At 43.4% G+C, this 18,551-nt stretch overlaps 1 protein-coding gene across 1 annotated transcript in view; it reads right to left on the bottom strand.

Annotated features, from left to right (window-relative positions):
* Positions 1-18,551, bottom strand: part of MLYCD (malonyl-CoA decarboxylase) — an 837,083-nt gene that overhangs the window by 206,826 nt on the left and 611,706 nt on the right. The window lies entirely within an intron of this gene.

Below are 18,551 nucleotides of genomic sequence, written 5' to 3' on the forward strand. Positions count from 1 at the left end.
CGACCTTTCCATGGTATCTATCTGCTATGTAAATGTATTACCTGCTATATTGTCATTGATCTGAAGGTTTTTCTCATTGATCTGCACGATTTTGTCATTGAACTGTACGTTTTTGTGATTGTGCAACCTTGTAACTTGTAAGCATAAAGTATTCTTATCTTCGCGCTCTGATACCTTTGGTTCCGGCGCGCACTACAAATAAAGAAACAAACAAAACAAGCAAGTGTCCATTATTTCCATTAGCATACTATACAATGCTAATGGGAAAGTTCGAAAATCTTATTTAGTCTAACTACTTTACTGAAAAATTTTAAGTACATGGAGTCTATAAGCTTATCTTATTTTTTAAATTCAATTTTTCAACAGTGAAAGGTGGTTCCTGAAGGAACTTTTTTGTCTTTTTTTATTTTTTATTTATTTTTCATTTTTCTGCAGGAGAGGTTAGGAAGTAAGGTGGGGGAGGGAAATAAGGGAAAGGACACCAATCACAGTTATGGAGGGGCAGGTGGGCAGGGGAAGATGTTGGGCATGCATTAAATCTAAGGTAGGGGGCAGTGTTTCTCATGCTCCTTGATTACAGTCTCAAAAGCACTTCAAAACTGCTGCAGTATATGTGTTGCAGTATATACAGAGTACTGTTGTCTTGGAAAGATCTGGATCAACAGCCTCTTTTATGGCTTGCAAGGAAGCTGATGTGATTTTCTGCCCCACAGAAGTAGCCTCCGTGGTGACAGTATTGGTTGAGGAAGATGAGGTAGAGGAAGACCGCGTACTACTTCCTGAAAAAGGAACAGCCTTACTGAGAGCATTCCGGTAGTTGGATTTAGTGTGGCGGCGCATGGATACTGCCCAGGTCGTCTGTCACGGGGTACAACGTTGCACTTCACCTTGGTAGTCTTAGCCTTTGGTACACCCCCAACAGTGGTAAAGAACTGCCACAACCAGTGATTCTTTCTAGGGGCTGGAGGTAGGCATTTCCTCTACCTCATCCTCCTGGTCCTTTTGATTGTTTTCTGCATTATTTTGCTTTTTCCGTTGTCTAGATCGACCAGCTGGTGGTGCTGGTGGCTCCTGGGGAGGAGAGATCATAATAGCTGATGCCATTTTTGAAGATGAATAGCAGTTGTGTTGATATTCTTTCAAGTATGTAATCTGTCCTAGATTGCAAATTAATAATAAGTAAGATTAAGTGTAGTAGCCATGCAAAGATCCATTTTACCTTGAAACATCCTTGATCAGCTAAAAATGCAGTTTCGAACTGTTCGTGAAGCATGGACCCGTTCGCGAAATGCCAACCCATTTGCGAAAACATCATCATGATGCGCATAGGCGTAGTCACGTGACACTGTCCCGAAAGTCAGCGATGACGTCAGACATTGCAAACGTCAGAGAACACAAAAACAGTGGAAAAAGTTGTAAAACGTTTATAGTAGTGTTAAAAATGTTGCAAGAAGGTGGGGAATGGCACAGTTTTAACTTCAAACTTTCTACATCGGCCGAAAATGGTGATATATTGTGGTTAAGCATAATATTAGGACGTTATAGCAAATTATGATGTACTGGTAAAAACCCATGAATTGCATCAAAAAAACATAAAAACGAATGTTATGGTTAATTTGCACTAATAAAAACCTATAATATTTAATGAAAAAGGACGTTATGGTTCCATTTAAAAATGGGGGGGGGAATTCGGCAGCTATGGTAAGCTAACCAACCATAACTCGTGCCACCATCGTGCACTGCTAACACTAACACCCAGAACATCACAGATGACATCACAAATGTCAGATGCAACGTTTTTTAGCAGGGGTCGTGTTTACAATGTTGGTAGCAAAATGTCAGGGGTGATTAGGAAACCTACTATTAAGTAGTTAATGTAATAAATAATGTACTCATGTAAGCAACATTTTATATTGGAGCGTTGTTGTTAATACAGGAACCTAATAATACATAGACATAGGTAATGGCTGCAGCATGCACCATGCAAGCAGAGTTGGTTTAATTTGGCAATTGTGGCTACTAAAATAATAAATCCTACTTTAGCAAAGTAGTTTTTAGTAATGTTCAAGATGGAATAAAAATATTTCCTACATCATTGTTTTAATACAAACAATACATATGCACAATATGAACAGATTAGATGCACATACACCAAAAGTAAAGTAAGCAAAAAAGAAACATCACCCTAAAAAGTCATTAATATTAAAGTTCATCACTATGTATACAAGTGAATTGTGTGTTTGAAGCCTGTTTATTGCTGAATATATGTCCACCATGAGCTGCAACCAAAACCTAAGGAAAGTACTTTAAAAACATAAAAATAGGTTAATTTCTACATATATACCACCTTTTAAATTTTCATATTTTCACTGTCCGTAAACAAAACTGCCTGGACCTACATATATCAGTGAACCAAAATTGGCAAGTTACTCACCATAGTGACTAACATACTCCTAAGTACATAGTCGCCTTTCCTCCATACTGTATGGGTTGTCCCTCACTAGGGACGGGAACTGAACCTTTTTCAACAGACAAACTGTCTTTTCCCTTTAAATTGTATACATGCTTTGGGGCGCTGCCCCTGGATCATACACTAGATTGACTCTGCCCAACTGCATCACACCTCAGTCCCCTTTGACGTGTCGGCTGTATTAATCTGCCTAACAATCCTGCTCATTTAGGAGGGAGGATGGTGGGACATATGGAAGTAAGGGGACTATGGACTAGGAGTACCTTAGTCACTACAGTGAGTAACATGTAATTACTCCTACGTCCTGTCCCCTTTCCACCATACTTTAAAAAATAAAAAATGTATTAAATGATTTAGTTTGGTGCAAACCTTTTCCATCATCATTTCCAGTATCATCAGATTAGGTCACACACGCAGTAGAGACAACAAAAACAGAAACAACGGAGAGGGTTAGCAAAAAAAAGGACAACCAGTATCAAGGAAAGGGCTAGAAAAGCATTTCTTCAGTACTGGGTTACTAAAGTCTCATCTTTCCCAATACTTCTCTCCAAAATTGTACCACTCTCAATACGAGAGTCTTATGACTACTCAACATCAGGGTTGTCCAGCACTCTTCGCGATCTAGGACAGTCTCTTCTGGTGGAAGCATAGCGGCGAAGGTTTTTCTTTCACTGTCCAAGGCTGTACACTCCATGGTGATATGATAGAGTGTTTCAAGTTGGAATTCATTTTTGCAAAAGCAGCAGGTGTTCAAGTTAGGCACTATTTGTCTGGTTTGCATGAGTATCTCTCTTGTCGGTATTAGGTTAAGGCGCATACGGAGAAACAAATCCCGGGTTTGTTGACATGGAAAAAGGTTCAGGTATGATAGCAATTGCTTGATTGCTCTACAGTCATATAAACAGTTTATCGACAGTTGATATTGAGATTTCTTGTCGATTGTCTCGATCCAATCATTCTGCTGTATTCGTTTTTTGACTTGGCTGGGTCTCTGAAGCATAATTTTCTCTGTAGTATCCAAACTGCTCATCATCTGTTTGCAGGCTTCTTTCCATGTGTTTAGTATTGCATCATGAGATGATTTTGTCTGGGATCGTAGTAAGGTGATTGGTGGAATATGATCTTATATTACCGTTTTCCTGTATAAATGTAGTGATTTCCAAACTACGATCGACTGCATTGATTGCAGAGCTAGTTCGAAGCGTATTCGTCGAATGGGGAAGCTCTTAGGTAGGTACAGTGTTTTTTTCTCCAAAACCTACCATCCAAGGTATCACAAGTCTGCCATGGTAAATTTAATATTGATTCAATTCTATATATGAGTATTGCTACTACCTTCTGCCGGTAGAAAGCAATGAGTGGCTTTAATGAGAATCTCCCCTATTTCCTATGAAGCACCATCCCTTGTTGGGCCAATGCATCAGTTTTAGCACGCAAGTATTTGTATTTTGTTTATTTGTATAGCGCACAAGGCCCGAGGGCAACCGGGTGCATTATTTAGTTACAGTCAGCTTACATAGAAGTATTTACATTTAGGACATACAAAATATACATGTGAAATAATCAAAGGTATACAATTTACAATATACAAGTGACAGAAACAAAGGTATACAATTTACAGGATAGGGCAGAATGCAATGGCAGAGACATAAAAATAGCCTGTGGTGTCATAGACTATTGTTACAGTCAATAGTCATTCTTAGTCGAGGGTGGACAGCCAAGCTTTGGCATTACGCTTGAAGGCAGTGAAGGAAGGTTCAGCTCCGAGTGTGTTGGGTAGTTTGTTCCACAGCTTGGCTGCTAGGACATGGAAACTGCGGCCTCCAGATTTTTGGAGGTTGAACCGTGGCATGATAAGGTAATTAGTGTGTGCGCTTCTGAGAGGTCTTGCAGCTGAGTGTGAGGTGAACCTGTTGGAAAGGTAGCTGGGGGCTAGGTTAGCGATACTTTTATGTGTGAGTGCCAAGGCTTTAAGAGAGACTCTTTGGGTAACAGAGCCAGCAAAGGCTCTGTCTATATTCATAGATATGTGCAGTTCTAGGAATGTTCAGGGCCGCTCTAATAGCATTGTTTTGGATGATTTGAAGTTTTCTGATATTGCATTGGTTAGTGCCCAGATAGAGGGCATTGCAGTAATCGGTTTTGGAGAGGACAAGAGTCCTGGCTAGAGTTGGGCAATTGGCAGGAGACAGAAAAGGGTGGCAAGCTATGATAAGCTTGCATGTGTAAAATGCGGCTGAGGAGACTGCATTAGTTTGTCTGGATAGGGAGAGGGTGGAATCAAGATAAATACCTAATGTCTTGGTGTCCTTGGCCACTTTGATGGAGTTACCATCAATGCTGAAGGACTTGAATGAGGAGTCAGGTTTACTGAGTTTTTGGGGTGCACCTAAGATGAGGAGCTCAGTCTTCCCGTCATTTAAACACAGTTCATGCTGCGCCATCCAGGCCTGGATGACTTGATAAATGGCGTTGATAGCTGGGGAGTCAATTTTGTGGTCACCTGTGATGGGAATAAGTATTTGGGTATCGTCAGCGTAGTTGGTGTACATGACGCCCATACGGTCCAGTATGTCAAACAGAGGTTTTGTGAAAACGTTGTAGAGTGTCGGGGACACACATGATCCTTGGGGGACACCACATGTGACAGGGGAAGGTTCAGCAGTGGCAGAGGGGGAGAAGACCCTCAGATCTATTGTCCAGGTATTATGTAATCCAAGCTGTGGCTTTCTCCAAGAAGTTAGCCGCTGATTTAAGGTGGTGGCAGAGGATTTGATGATTGACTAAATTGAATGCTGCGGAGAGGTCTAGAAGGAGTAAGAGAGACAGTTTTCCCATATCTTTTAAGTCTTCTATTTGTGTTTTTAAATCTAGTAACGCAGTTTCTGTGCCATGGCGAGGGCGGAAGCCCGATTGCCTAAAACCCAGAAGGTAGTTGGATTCAAGATAATCTTGGATCTGCAGGCATGCCGCTCAATCGAGAATTTTTAAAAGAAATGGCACCGTGGTGATAGGTCTGTAGTTGGTAGGAGGGTTAGCGTCCAAGGTAGGTTTTTTCAGTAGGGGAATAACCCAGGCGTCCTTGAGTTTGCCAGGGATGATCCCCGACTTGAAGGAGGAGTTTATGAGTGTAGTGAGGAAAGGCACCAGGTGCTGTGAGGCCTCATTGATAATAGTGGCAACGCAGGAGTCACCCTGACAGTTAGAGGGCTTAAGACTGTTAATGATGTGTTCAACTTCAGAAATAGAGAGGGGTGAGAAGCAGAAGGGTTGCTGAGGTGCAGTATTCGGTTTGTAGTTAGCCTGAGGGGCAAGCTGTGCTATAAAGGAGTGTAGACTGTTATTTTTCTCATTGAGTTTGGTTTGGAGCATAGTAATTTTTCCCAGGAGAGCCTCTTGGATGTTTGTGCACCAAGCACTGTCTTTGGAGCAGGTGTCTGCGGAGTAACAGGGGATTCCAGTTCCTTTAACATTTTGAATAGCTCCTTGGTGTTGGATTGGGCCTGTTCAATATGTTTATTGTATGTTTCTTTTTTAGCAGCCAGTATGGCTTCTTTGTAATTTAAAGCGGCTAGAGCCATGCATGCTTTATTGGATTCTGTGGGGTGGCTTCTCCAGCGAGTTTCAAGGGTCCTTATTTCCTTACATAGGGTTCTCAGCTGAGGCATGAACCAGGTGTTAAGGTGAGCCCGGGGTTTAGGTTTCCGTAGTTTTGAGGGAGCAATAAGATCAAGTGCCTTGAACATAGTCTGGTTGTAAGTGTCGACCAGGACAGTAGGGTCCAAACATGCAGAGGCAAGATCATTGAGGGCGGGGAGGATGAGTGGGATAGGTTTAGCACACGTTATGCTGCGCTTGTTCCTAGTGGACGTGGCAGGTGCTATGTTAGGGATGGGGTGAGTGATTTTAGTGGGGATGCTAAATGTGATAAGGTGATGGTCCACCTATTCTTTTTCACAAATACTCCGATTCACCCAGATTACCAGGTATTTGGTAGTTTTGACATTTTCTAATTTGGTCACTTTTAGGTAAATTATTGCCTCCCTCTTCTTTTTCCCTGGATGACATGCAAGTGAAATAGCTTGAGATTTTGCCATGTTGATGGTTAGATTATTTTCCTCTGCATATGTTGATAAAGTATTCACACGCCTTTGCAAGCCTACTTGCGTTCTATCCAGCAAGACGAGATCATCCGCATACATTATCCAAGTACGGGGATCCTGTTTAGGATTGGTGGGTTGGCAGTTATTGAGTTTTGTGAGAGTGCTAGATCTGAAGTGTTTAGGATGAAGAGGGTGGCTGCAAGGGGACACCCCTGCTTCAGCCCATTCCATGTTGGGATTTCTTTTGAGACCGCCCCCATCTGCAAAAGTCTTACTCTAATGGTGGTCATTGAGTATATTGCTTTTATCGCTTCGAGTAGGTCCGTTGGCCATTTCCATACGCTCAATTTTTGCCATAGATTCTGCCGGTTCACACTGTCGAATGCCAGTTGAAAGTTTATGAACACTGCAAGGATCTGTGTTTTTATTCTTAATGCCTCGAGTTTAAGGACGTTTAGAACCATCAGGTTGATGTTCGTACACCTTTTCCAAATCCTGTCTGTCCTGGATCACACCTGTTATTCAAGATAGCCCATTCTGTCAATCTTCGTAGCAAAATAGAGGTGAATATTTTCCCTATTGGGTCTAGCAGGGCTAGAGGCCGGTAGTTGGATGCCTTCTTTCTGTCCCCTTTTTTGAAAATCAGGATCAGAATCGCTGCTTTCCATGTGGTCAGAATTTGATTGCGTTCCATAATAATTCAGAATATCTGTTCACAGAGCTTAGACCAGGCTTCAGGATTTGTTTTTAGTATTGCATTGCAGAGCCCATCGGGCCTGGCACACGCGATACATTAAGGTGAGTAATATGCACTAAAATGTCCTTGTAAATCCATTCTATCTCCAATTATTTTGTTTGTTGTTCGAATTGAACAGAGACCTCCTCGGTTTTATCAAAGAGTTTGGTAAAATAGGCCATCCAAGTTGCCTCCGGCACATCCGAGATTAGTGGATCAGTATTCTGTTCTTGGCCATTTATCAATTTCCAGAGATCTCTGGTATTTCACTGGTTCAAGGCTTCAAGCATACATTCGGCATCGCTTTGTCAACGTAATGCCTGTTTGTTCCGTTGCAGGTTTCTATAATTTTGCTTAAAGTTTTTCACAATTCTCCTTTTATCCTCAATATTGTAGTGCCGCAGTATATTTGTGCCGTAGTTTTTCTTCCCGATAGCAGTTTCTTTGTTAAAGGCATGATTGAACTTTAGTCGCTGTTTCCTTGTTTTGGAATTTGGACATCTGAATGGATGAAAAAGCCATTAGTATTCCAGGCTTACATCATCTTTCATTTGTGTTTTGCAAAAGGTGTCTGTTAACACCTGTATTGGTTCGTCTTTGATACAAAGTCTATTTTGACCATAATTTAACTCAAGCCTAGGGAGCCTATGAGTATATGATATTTACTGTTTGTCTTTCCATGTAAGTGTTAGCTTGTGATGGTCGCTGGTTAAGGATGGAACAATCTTCAACTGATCCAAGTCTGGCCATAAGGACGGGGATGCGAAGATATAATCTAAGTATGCCACAGAATGCCCTCTTTGCCAGCTAGCTACAGGAAGAATGTCCTCTCATTCATTAGCCTGATGTCCCATTGTGATGACTCTTTCATCCATATTTGGGCTTTCATCTGCAGTTTGCTCAAAATCAACGTACCGCTGTTAGAGAATAGATGAATGTTCAAATCACAAAGTATTATTTCAGACCTTGCATATCGGCTCCGTAATTCATCCACACTCGAGAAAACCGAGTCGATGAAGATATTGTCATTTATCGCTGCTGGATTCCAATATTGATAAAAGAGACACAGTGTCTTCCCACTAGGTTTTTCGCTACTCCTGTTCGGGCTAATGTGAACACTGTATGATGCTTCCATTACAATAATTTGAATGAAGGGATTAGGGTTGCTTGTCTCCATGACGTGCAGGTTGGCTGCAGCTTTTATCAGCGTAAGCAATCCAGAGGATGGGCGACCTTTCGCTCTTGTTATAGCTGGATTCATGAAGGTACTATAGCCATCACATATAGGCTGTTTGCTGATCCAGGTTTCCTGAAGACATTTTATTTCAAAGTTTTTGAGGTCCTGATTTTCTTCCTCAAACAAGTGCACTGAGCCCTGCGTGTTCCATGAGCATCATTTCCACAGAACCATCACAGTTGTCTCAGTCAGTTATGTCTTCTTCTTCTTTCCAAGCTGGTTGTTTTTTTCAGCATATGGGCATTCTTCCCATTCCATCGCTTTCTTTTTCGTCTCGATTTCTCTCGGTTGTGTATTATCCAATGAGTAAAATTGTATTTTCATGTATGTGCCATACATTTCCAATTCCTCTGCTATTCTTGTGTCATAGTTCTTTCTCGCCATCCTTATACCTTTCGTCTTGTCGCCTTGTGGCCTGTTTGGATCATCTCTGTGCCTGGTGTTTCTTGGCTGATTGGTGGTGAGTTTAAAACCCAAAAGGTAGGAAGGCATTCTTGAGATCCATTATAGATGTTGCAACTCTTCATGATTTAAAATGTACTGTGACCCGATATGTTCGTTCTTCGTACATACATTCGATAGTCTTAATATCCTCTGTCTTAATAGATTTTAGATTAGGTATCACTTGTAAGAGTCGCAATAAGTTGGTTCTATTTAGGATCACAGCGTCTACTCTAATCCGCAAACTCTTGATGACGATGACCTTGTCGGAATATGTTGATCGTGGGTTATCAAAAATGGTTATTTTTCCAGTATTTCATCTCTCTCTTGTTGTCTTGTATGGTTGGGCTGCTGTTCTTGAGCCTTGGGCAGTGAAAGACTTTTTTGTGCTATAGTCTGGATTAGCAGGTGCCGCGAGGCTGCAAACATGTCATATTGACCTAAAGCAGCCTTGGAGAACATAGTATCCCCAGTTTTCCAGCTCTGTATCTGAGATACCTTCACATGTTAGATCGGTGTCGGGTCTGCACAGTTTTTGTGTAGTCCGTTCTTGATCTGAGTCATAGAGTGATGTATCTTCGTCTATGACAATGCAATAGTCTTCTACTGTAATCTGACCCTCCTGTTCGTCATCTCATATATAAATTGATAGATTCATCAGGACGTTTCTCAGTTCCAATTCCTCCCCAGACAAGCTGGGTTTTGATTCCCTCAGATTTCATGGAGCGTCAGCATTCTTTGGCCTATTTTTTTGTTCACAACATTGCATACCTGTTTCGTAGTTAAGGCCGGCACACTTAGATTACTTAGGAAAGAGCAGGAACCCTTCACACTGGCTTTCTGTCTAGATGGTTTTTTGTGTTTGCTTTTTCATGTTTAGTGAATGATTTATTTTCGTCTTCTTTTGTGATGCTTCAAAAATAGAGACTGTCGCTTGCTCCTCTTTCATTGTACTCTCTTCTTGTTGCCGAGTGGTCTTGTTTAGCTTTTTGTCATCCAGGGTTGCTGTTCTCACTGGTTATTTAATTTCTTTAGGTTGTTGTATCGTGTTATTAGATAGAGTTTGCACTAATTTCCAAGCATCATAACATTTTCATTTTTCATTGCAGGGCTCTCTTTCTTGTGTTACACAAAGCTTCTTAGTCCCTATTCCAGACCGTGTGGTCGATTTCACTTTTATGTTCTGACTTGGCAGATTGATTTCTATCTGTATGATTCCAACAGTATTGGACTTTTGCTCATTTCCCTTATCAATTTTCTTAAGGGCATTTCCCATGAGTTCCTTTACATATAAATCCATGTGCTCTTTTGAGAACTCTCGTCTTTGGTTGTTTTCTAGAGTGTTTTGATCATATCTATCATTGTAGATGACATGTTCCCTTTATCGTTTCGGTCAGATCTTGCAATATCAAAGAGCCGTGCTTGCCATTGTGATTATGTCTCGGTTTCTGTATCTAGTCTCAATTGTATTCTATTTATGAAAGCTTCCATGTGTATTTTGCTTTGTATGGATGAGCGCTAGTAAAGTTGCTTGGTCTCTCATAGCATCGCTATATGACTCATACAGCTTAAAGAATGGCGCAAGCGCAATAGTAGACACTGCCATCAAAGAATTTTGGAGGTCTAGCATTGTAGTCGGAATCGGTGGATGTGCTTCATATAAATTATGCTGGCACTGACAATGCAAGTGAGGCCTCTGCCTGGTAACAGAGCAAAGCCCCTTAGGCTTTGGCCTGGTATTAGAGCCACAGATCTGTGGACGCCTAGGCCAGTGGCTAACTGAGCCTCTGAACCCATGCTGGTAGCAGAGTCTACTAGGCCCCTCCCGCTACGGCGCTTCCCAGGAAAGGAGTCCCCTTTGCGAGTTGCTTTTGAGAACAGACTACTTACCTACGTCGTCTTTCTACTTACGTATGCCTTTATGTGGTTCAGCGGGGACCTGTAAAATAACTCTCTCCACCATGCCAGTCGGTTCTTCAGGGACGGAGGTGAAAGGGCATTCTACGCTGAACAACCTTCCCAGATGTGGTCTTTTCCTGTGCACCGGAGGCACAGCGCGTGCAGATCGGACACAGGGAAAGAACCATTGCAGGCCAGACACCTACTAAGACCTGTCACGGCCGACATGTGACAGTGAGAGGCGATGCACCGCAGAACGGTGGAAGGAACAATCCTAAATAAGATTACAAAAAGAAATGAGATGATGATTTAAAGAAAAAAATATATACGCGTGGAATAACCAGAACCAAAGAGGCTGAACCACAGCATTGGTGAAGCAGGTCCGCTCCCGTCGATGCGGAAAAGAGGATGTGGCGCTGGTAGGCAGAGACAAAGGAGCGCATGCTCCCAGGCTGCGCCCTTGCATGCGTATAATATTTAAAAGGGAAAAGATAGTTTATCTGGTGAAAAAGGTTCTGTTCCCGTCCCCAGCAAGGGATACCCATACAGTATGGAGGAAAGGCAACGGGAAGTATGAGTATAGTGGCCCAAATATGTGATGTCATCAGTGATGTTCTGGGTGTTAGTGTTCACAGTGCACGCTGGTGGCGCGAGTTATAGTTGCTTAGCTTAGCATAATTTGCGTATTTCTTGGGTTTTTCGGTTTTACTTGTAATCTTAAGCCCTATAAACTACGTTTTTTCATTAAAAAAAAATATATACATATTAAGCATTCAGAAATGTACGACTTCCCTTCTTCCCTTGAAGGGAAACATGCAACGATTCACCATGAATTCTTCTTTGTCCCACAAAGCTTATTTTCAATTTGGGAAGATTCCTGAAGTTAATTTGCACTAAATACCAGAAAAGATGATTTTACAAGGGAGTTTTTGGAAACAGGATCTTCCTGCTTGGTTTCTTCAATGAAAGGCATTTTAGAACACTGCTTTCAGTTCCTTTGGTGTGGACCACCATCAATAAGCAGCCAGGTCAACTACTGCCAACTTGACTTGGGCAGAACTCCAAGATCTGAAAACATTAGTTAAGGCTCACACCACCCTTAAAGAAATACATACAAAGATGCAAGGCTAAAATAAATAAAACATTATCCTCATCTAGAAACTAGAACTTCCTCCACAATCTGTGAATACATCTGTGCCTGACTTGATTAGACCTAAGAGCACCCCCTCTCTTTAGCCCTGTCCAGGGCCATATTTATCAGGATAAGTCTTGTGAAATGTTGCCACTAACTGAGGAGCATATACATACTGTTCACATTCTCTGGAACGTTCTCCGGGACCATTACCCTGTGAATCAAACATCGCAGTTTGTCCTTACATCTTCGACGAGGCTTGAGGCAACAGTAGACCCCCGGGCGTTTCAAAATGGCTCCATTGCAGCAGTGGACCCGCCAAGGGCTTTGTGGACAGTGAGAGGTCCTACAGTGGCATTGGGGACACAGAGGGGTCCGCAGTGGTTTTGGACCCTGAGTGGCTTGTGCAGCCTTCGGTGGGGCCCTGCATGCATGAGAGTAGAATCGACAGGCTGCTGTTTAGAGGAACTGACCTTGGAACATTGCTAACATGCTCCAGGAAGAGCCTGCAAGAACACTAGAGTAAAGTTACTTCACGGCATGTAGTGCGTGCTGCCATCTCTTTTTGCTGCATGAAAGTTACCGCTGGTTATCTCTTCTTCGTCCCAGTACTTCTAACCTGAATAAAGATTACCAACTATTGCCTCTTCCTCGTCCCAGTACTTTGCATAGATGTATAGTTTTCTTCACCAATAAGACTCTAAAAAAACCATGCAGAATGCGCCTGCCCCCTGCCCTTTCCTCGCCACCCCAGGGGACCCTTCTGTACCACTGAGGAGTGAACAGGCTTCTTTCAAGTGTACCTAAGTGCCATTGGTAGTGGAAAATTTAATGAGGATCTAAAAGAGGCCCCTCTCCTGAACTGCATAGGGGCAGAGCCATTGAGGATTTTTTTGCACGCTTCCTGAAATCACCAGCTCGGATGGCGCCAGTGACTCAAGCACATTGAGTGCAAGCAGTAAATATAAGGTGTCACTGGAAAAACTGGAGAAGCATTTTGGGAACAAAACCAATGCTGGCCTAGAAAGGTACTATTTTTTCACAAGAAAACAGAACAAGGGGGAAATCTGTGGTCAGATAAGTCGCAGCTTTGAGATGACGGATTGTCCCCTGCAAATTTACGGGTGTTGCAGATTAATATCTGAGGGATCAGCTAATGCTTCATACTGCAGACCCTAACATTCAACAAAAGTTATGTCAGGCAAAAGACCCTACCCTGGAACAAGTGATAGAAATGGCAAGGACAAAGAATTAGGTAGCAAGTGTATGAAAATAGTACAACACAACTCCACTGCCCAGGAAGTGAAAAAGATAGAGAGTAAAGGTGACAATGACAGCGATGACACCACTGTGGCGCTGGTTAAAAGATCAGCGCCTGCGCTAAGTCATAAGTCAAACCCACGTGACAAAATGAAGAAAGACAAGACCTGAAGCGGAAATGTGCATGGTGCTGGTAGGTATACGCAAGGTACACACCCGCAATGGAGGTGCTACAGGTGTGGGTGTAATAGACATTTGAATGGTGAAAGCGAATGCCCAGCGGCTGCAGCAGAGTGTTTTAGGTGTGGCATGATAGGACACTATGGCAAGGCATGCAAGAACACCTATGACAAAGCGAGGAGCAGCATAAGAACTCTTGAAGAAATAGGGAGGCCGGCAGCCTCCGCACTATTTCAGACTTAGAGAGTGGAAGCTCTGTTCACATACTTACCATTGGTGTTCCTGGAAGAAGGGGGCCATGGGTGCTGTGAGGAATCTAAGGCTGTACTCACTTCTTCCCCAAAGATATCTTCCCCCCAGGTGGCAAGGGAAGGGCTATTATCAGATTCTGACCCTTGGGGTGGATATGCGAGGGAGGATCACCTGGAAGGAGGAGACTTGGAAGAAGGAGGTGAGGTGTCCTTAAATGCGACATGGTATCCCCTTTTTTCTCTTAATGTCCCCTCAATCCCCCAGATTTGTGTAGGCTATTGCAGGTCAGATCCCTATTTTCCCATTGACAGTCATTCATATATACACCACTTTAGTACTGGGATGAGGAGGAAGCAACAACAAGAAACAACAGACTCTAGAACCAACAATGTGCAGTCTATTAGTCAGAGAACCAATCATCTGGCGTGACATTTAAATACCCGCAATACAGGAAGAGAAGGGAGAACAGTGTTGGCTATGGCTGTGGATGCGAGCAGGCCAAGTATCCCTGGGAAGCTGTGCAGAAGAAAGAGCGAGTATCGGTGTGGTGGAGCGAGAAGGCTTACTATCAAGAACTGCGGCGAGGAAGCAGCAGGCTGTGGCGACGCCAAGAGCAGAAGAGCAGCTCTGGGGCATTCTCAGGTGCTGGCAAGTCGGATGAGGCGTACCAGAGTTCTGAGACGAGACGCTGAGAGAAGTGGCGACTCCGGAGGCCAGAAGGGGCCAGAGAAACCGAAGCAGAACAGGTTTCACCGTAGCAGGTGCTATGGTACACCGTGGGAGAAACCAAATGGGCCCAGAGAGACCGGTGAGTCTGATGAATTGGGAAAGGGACACCGAGGCATATTGGAGGCGGCCTGTGTACGGAAATACCAGAAAATGAAAATCTAAAGCAAAGTAAATGTGCAATTGACATTTTATGTATAGCCAAGCACTTTTTCAATACTGATCCAAATGAAAGTACATTTCACGTATAACCAAGCACTTTTGAATACCGATTCGAATGAAAGCAAGCAGTTTGAATACTGATCTGAATGAAAGCAGTTTGGGTGAAAACCTGTGAATATTCAGAACTGCAAACGTTGAGAGAACAAGCATTGGCTAGAGCCGTATGAACTACACTACAGAACTGTGTGTTTCAAGAAAAACCTGTATTGGCAAGAGCCACAAGAATAGGGGGAAAGTATACCCTTTGCATATTGGCTAAGGGTCACCTGTGTTAATGATCAATTTTTGTGATAATGAATTAAGTCAGTGACTTGGGACGAGGATAAATTGCAGTTTGGTTGGTGCATTGTTACGGTTGGTGCATTAGTGCTCGATTTTCAAAAGCATGTGGCTGGCTGAAGGCCAATTACATGCACGGTCACCATGAGGAGGAGATGAACGGCAGCAATCGAGCGTTTAATCAGGTAAATGGCCAGATTCACTGACTTAATTCACTATCACAAAAATTGATCAATAACACGGGTGACCCTGTGAAGGCCGTACACTACGTGTTCGATCACACAAACTGTGAACCAGTTAGGGTTGTATCGTCACCTTTATAGTTAATGCACCTCTCTAAATTAGACCATCACTGGTACAAAGATGGTCACCTTTAAAGGTAACGGACATGTCTAAATTAGGCCATCCCTGGGACTATGGGGATCTTAATACTGTTTGGTTCTCTCCCCAGAATCACAGCCCAACCAGGCATGAAGGAGACTTCAGACCCATGATCCAACAGGATGTGGACTTATCAATTCAAACCTAGGTAATGCCCTAGGCAAATTATAACTACGATAGTCACATATAGAATCTTCTTTTTAAAACAAACCCCCAAATTATCTGGGAACTAATTTTTAAACCTGCTCTTTTCCTTCATGATCAACACATATGCCTATGACATTTTTTCAATTGATGTAATTTATATGCTACTCATGGCCTTACAATGTAATTTTTCTCTTGTAAAAAAGATTTTTGATACAAATTTTATACTCTGATGCACACCTTTATCATGCTCACTTAATGTCACATGTTCACTTATGGATATGTATAGAACATCCTGTTGTTGCCAACAGGTAAACCCTTCGCAGTATAGTCAGACATATGTCTCTTTGTATAGTTCATATAGGTAGATCTAATCAACTCAAAAATCCTCCTTAGTTTCTTTCTGGATGTGTACAGAAGAACAAGTTACTTCTTATCTTGTAACGTTCTTTCGATGGGATGTTCCACCAACATATTCCTTATCTTAGATATCTCTTTCCAGCTTTGCTGGCCTCGGAAATTATTTTCTCTAGAGGGCGCTGCGCGTTGACGTCCGCCGAGTCGATGTCCCTCGACAGCCGCCGTATCGATGTCGACGTCATCCTGCCTATAAAGGCCGCGCGCAGCGTCCGTTGCTCAGTTCCGTTTTGTAGCCCACAATAATTCTTTCTGGACTAGACTAATCACCCTGAAGGAGCGTAAGCTGCAACAACAAGGGAAGTAGTACTGCGGGGATGGATGGGAGGGTCGATAAGGAATACGTCGGAGGAACATCCCATCGAAAGAACGTTACAAGGTAAGAAGTAACTTGTTCTTCGAAGGGATTGTGTCCTCCGACGTATTCCTTATCTTAGATAGGCTCCCATAGCAGTATTCTGTTATTGGAGGTGGGAGTACTGACTTCATGCTTTTATTGATGAATAGAGTGCAATACTGCCCTTCCAAACCTAGTCTCTTGACTGGAGGAGGAATCCAAGTTGTAAAACCGTGTAAAGGTATGGACGGACGACCATGTGGCAGCCGCACATATGTCTCTAACCGGCACTCCTCTTTTGAGGGCCGATGAAGCTGCAATACCTCTGGTCGAATGAGCCCTAAGGTTTTGAGGGGGCTCTTTTCCTGCCAGTTTATAACATTCCAAAATGGCTAGAATGATCCATCTGGAATGGTCTGCTTAGTTATCGGTAACCCCAGCTTGTGACCTGCGTAGCCTACAAACAGCTGGTCTGCTTGTCTTATCCTAGCCAGTCTACTGATGTAAAAACTTAAAGCCCTTCTTGGGTCCAGCCTGTGTAACCTCTCTTCCTCTTTCCCCGGATGAGGAGGAGCATAGAAAGATGGAAGGGTAATCTGAGTGATATGGAATTCAGAAACCACCTTTGGGAGGAAATTAGGCTTCACTTGCAGAACAACTTTGTCTTTGTGAAAGATTGTATGAGGGGGTTTACAAGAAAGAGCTTGTAACTCGCTCACCCTTCTAGCAGATGTAAGTGCTATTAATAAAACAGTTTTAAGGGTAAGAAATCTTAATGAACAAGAATGGAGTGGTTCGAAAGGTGTGCCCATCAGGAATGTTAGGACTAAGTTTAAATCCCATAGGGGAACCTGGAATGGTCTTGGGGGATAAACGTTAGTTAACCCCTTTAGAAACTGTATTACCAAGGGTAACTTGAAATAGGATGGTTCTTCCGCAGTGCGCTTAAAGATGGATAGCGCTGCGAGATAGCCCTTGATGGTGCCAACTTGAAGGCCTGAATTCGCTAAATAGAGTAGGAAGGACAAAACCATTGGTGTACCACATGAAAAGGGGTCGATATTCTTTTCTCTACACCAGCTGCAAAATCTGTTCCAAAGGCAGCGGTATAAAGACTTTGTTGCTGGCCTCCTTGCCGAAAGCAACACCTCCATAACATCATCAGGGAGGTCCCAATCCTTGTACCTCAGCCTTTCAGAAGCCAAGCGTGAAGGTTGAGGGTTTTGATGTCTGGATGGAGAACCTGACCTCCCTTCTGTGAGAGTAGATTCTCTCTGAGTGGAAGTCGAAATGGAGGGCAGATGGACAAGTCTAGAAGGTTTGGGTACCACGTTCTCCTGGCCCAATCCGGGGCAATTAGGATCATGGTTTTCCGGAATCTTCTCAACCTCCTGATCATTTGAGGAATGACAGGGACCGGTGGGAACGCGTACAGAAGTGGAAAGTCCCAGTCCACTATGAACGCGTCTCCCAGAGCTCCTGTCTGGGGAAATTCCCTTGAACAGAACAGATCGCACTTCCTGTTGACACTGGTGGCGAACAGATCCACCTGAGGGGTTCCCCAAAGGGCGAAGATCTCTTGAAGGACTTCCTGAGCTAGTTCCCACTCGTGGGAGACTGTGCTCTGCCTGCTCAGAGCGTCCGCTGTCAAGTTCTTCTCTCCGGCTAGGTGAACTGCCGATAGAGAGATTCCTTCTTGGATTGCCCAAAACCAGAGCTGCATCGCCTCTCTGCACAGAGGTAGTGATCCTACGCCTCCTCTTTTTAGTTGAGGTAATGCATGGCCACTGTGTTGTCCGTCATTATCAGGACATTCTTTGCTTGTACAGATGGCAGGAACGCCTTCAGCGCAAGTCTGATGGCCCTCAGCTCTAACAGGTTGATATGTAGTCTGGACTCCGATGGAGACCAACGACCGCTGATGGTCAAGTCATTGGCGTGGGCTCCCCACCCCTTGAGTGAGGCATCCATGACTACTGTTATCTCCGGCCAGGGTTGCCAAAACTGTTCTCCTTTCAGAATGTTCTCCTGACAGGCCCACCACTGAAGGTCTCGAGCCACCCTGTCGGGAACCTGAAGAAGATCTGTCATTCTTCCTGAGAATTGTGACCACTGAGTTCTCAGTGCCACTGGAGGGATCTCATTCTCAGGCGAGCCTCTGGCACTAGGAAAATACAGGATGCCATGAGGCCTAGCAACCTCAAAAAGTCGAAGGCTGGGAGACGTTGGGCATTTTGGAACTTGGTAACCATCTGTAGAATATCGTGAGCCCTCACCTCTGGTGGCGAGGTTTTTCCCAGGGAAGTGTCCAGGATCGCTCCGATGAACTGGAGTC

The sequence above is a fragment of the Ambystoma mexicanum genome, chromosome 1q (assembly GCF_040938575.1).
Source record: "Ambystoma mexicanum isolate Mex_15411 chromosome 1q, UKY_AmexF1_1, whole genome shotgun sequence".
Lineage (NCBI taxonomy): Eukaryota > Metazoa > Chordata > Amphibia > Caudata > Ambystomatidae > Ambystoma > Ambystoma mexicanum.